Source organism: Colius striatus, chromosome 28 (assembly GCF_028858725.1).
Source record: "Colius striatus isolate bColStr4 chromosome 28, bColStr4.1.hap1, whole genome shotgun sequence".
Classification (NCBI taxonomy): Eukaryota; Metazoa; Chordata; class Aves; order Coliiformes; family Coliidae; genus Colius; species Colius striatus.
Window position 1 is genome coordinate 3,160,030 of NC_084786.1, and position 2,500 is coordinate 3,162,529.

Genomic DNA, 2,500 nt, shown 5'->3' on the forward strand with positions numbered 1-2,500 from the left:
GTGCGAGGGTGCCAAGGGCTTTCCGGGCGTTCCGGAGCTGGTGGCTGCGTCGCCGAGGCGGGTACGGAGACGGCAGGGTTTCCCCCCGCGCCCTCCCCTCTCCTCCTCTCTCTTCCGAGGCAGGAGGTTTGTGGGGGGGCCGGAGGCGCTCGGCCGTGACCGATGCCGCCTGTTGGCGCGCGAGGTTCTCTTGCCGGGTCGCGTCCCGCGCGAGCGGGCGGCCCGAGCCACGGCCCTCATCCCGGGCGCAGCGCCGGGCTCACTGAGGGAAACCCCCGGGCCCCGGGAAAGAGGCCGTGGTGATGGCGGTGGATGTCGGGCGCGCCCCCGCGGGCGGACGCTCCCCCCGATGGTGGCAGCGGGAGGAGGCACCCCTGCGGGGCCCTTCAGGTCGTTTCCCTCACCCCAGGGCCAGGTACCTAGCGTCCGCGTTTCCGCGGCCTTTCCTCGGTCGCGGAGCCGGGCGGAGGTTTAAAGACTCGGGCGGCTCGATGCGTCCCGCAGGGGTCGGGACGGGCGGGGCCAACGACGGTGGCGTTTCGGTAAGGGGCGGGAGTCTCTCCCGTGTAGGCCCTTGTCTCGGCCGCCACCGCCGCCCGCCCGCGCTCGTCCCCGCGGGACGGTCGTGCCGGGGAGGGGTCCTCCTGCCCCCCCCTTTCCGCGGTCCGGTCTCGGCGCAGCGAGACCGCGGTGCGGTCGGCCGTGCCCGGCCTGCCTTCCTCTCGAAGCGGGCGTCCCCGGCTTGGAGCGCGGGCTCCTCTGCCGCGGGGTTGGCGATTCCCCGTCGCTCCCCCTCGCCGCTGAGGCGGGGGGGAAAGGGGTTCGCCGGGAACGGCGCCTCGGGGTGCCGCGCTGCGCTCCGTTCTTGCTTCCCCGCCTCGGCGAGCGCTCTCGGTTGGTTTCCTTCCGCCAGCTGGCGTCCAGGGCGCGGTGCCCTCGGGCCCGGCGGTGGCGGCGCGACGCGCTCGGCCTGCCGATCCTTCGGCCGGTCGCTCGTCGCCGGCGGCGGCCGTCCCGGCCCCGGTGTCCCCCGTTCGTCACTTCCACGCCGCCTGTCCCTGCCGTTTCCGGGTGAAGCGGCCGCGTGCAGTCGGAGGCATTCCCCGTCCCGGTCTCCGTGCGGAAGCGCGGGGGGCGGGCGGCTGCCCTCCGTCTGAGCGCGCGTCCGTCTTTCTCCCGGAGAAGAGAGAGGAGAGGGCCGAGGCGAGAAGCGTCGACGGCGGTGGCCGGGGACAGGTGCGTGCCGTTCCGTCCCGGCGGCGGGCCTCCGTGCGAGGAGGCGGCCGTGCGGTCGGGCGCGCCGCCGTTTCGGGCTCCGGGGGCTCGCCACCTTGTGGCGTTGGCGCGGCGGCGGAGCCGCCGGCGCGTGTCGGCGAGCCACGGTGGAGGGAAGAGCCTGGCTGTCGTTAGCGCGGTGCCGCGGGGGCGGCCGTTTTTTCCCGGTCGAGGTTGAGCAAAGTCGGGCAGGGTCGGACGTTGCCGCCGCCTCCGCGTGGAGGCCGGGCCGAGCCCGGGCGCCTGGGCCGCCTCCGAAGGGATCTCCCGAGGTGTGCTTCTCCCCCCCAGGTCCTGGGGGGGGTCGGTCGGGAGCGCGGGCTCCCCGCCCTCGCCCTTCGGAGTTTTCTCGCTCCTTTTTTTCCTTCTCCGCTTGTGTTCGTACGGTCACGCGAGGCGTGGCCTCTCCGCTGCGGCCTTGGCTGGGCTGGCGCGAGCCAGCGAGCGGGGCCGCGGGCGGTGAGGCCCATCCTCAAAAGGGGGCCGCTCCGTGTGAGCGGTCCCCGGCTCCCCCGCGCGCGTGGGGCGGTGCCGAAAGCCAGACAACTCTTAGCGGTGGATCACTCGGCTCGTGCGTCGATGAAGAACGCAGCTAGCTGCGAGAATTAATGTGAATTGCAGGACACATTGATCATCGACACTTCGAACGCACTTGCGGCCCCGGGTTCCTCCCGGGGCTACGCCTGTCTGAGCGTCGCTTGACGATCAATCGCCGGCTGAGCCGCCGCCCCTGGCAAGCAGCGAGGGGCAGCGGTGGCAGCGGCGCGGCTGGGGTTGCCTCGCAGGTCCCCGTCGGCGGGCCTTCGTCCCCCTAAATCGAGACTCGGGGAGCGCTCCGAAGCTCCCCGCTCCCGGAGCGCCTGCTGGACGGAGTTCGTCCCGCCGGGGCCGCCAGGGTGTCGTTCGGGCCGGTCGGGCCCGGCGCGGCGGTGGGGAGAGAGAGAGAAGGTGTTCGGGGGGCGAGGCGCGGGCCTCGCCCCCGGCCTCCCGCGCGGGCGGCTGTCTGCGGGTGGGTACCGCGGCGGTACCGTGCCGTGCTGCCGCGCGCGCGTGCGTGCGCCGGGGACGCGGTAACGGGTGTGGCGGGGATGGGGCGGCGTGCGCGCCTGCCCCCACCCTTCGCTTTTTCCCGTCGCGCCCGTCTCTCCTCCTTGTCTCTCCTCCCCGCTTCGGCCGCCGCGCCGCGGGTGGGCGGCCGCGGATCGTAGCGTCCGCGGTGTCTGCC

At 74.4% G+C, this 2,500-nt stretch overlaps 1 non-coding gene across 1 annotated transcript; it reads left to right on the forward strand.

The window, feature by feature from the left end:
- The first annotated feature begins 1,819 nt into the window (after window positions 1–1,819).
- Window positions 1,820–1,972, forward strand: LOC133628097 (5.8S ribosomal RNA). Its single transcript, XR_009820532.1, has one exon. It is a non-coding gene; the product is annotated as a 5.8S ribosomal RNA (ribosomal RNA).
- Window positions 1,973–2,500: the final 528 nt, after the last annotated feature.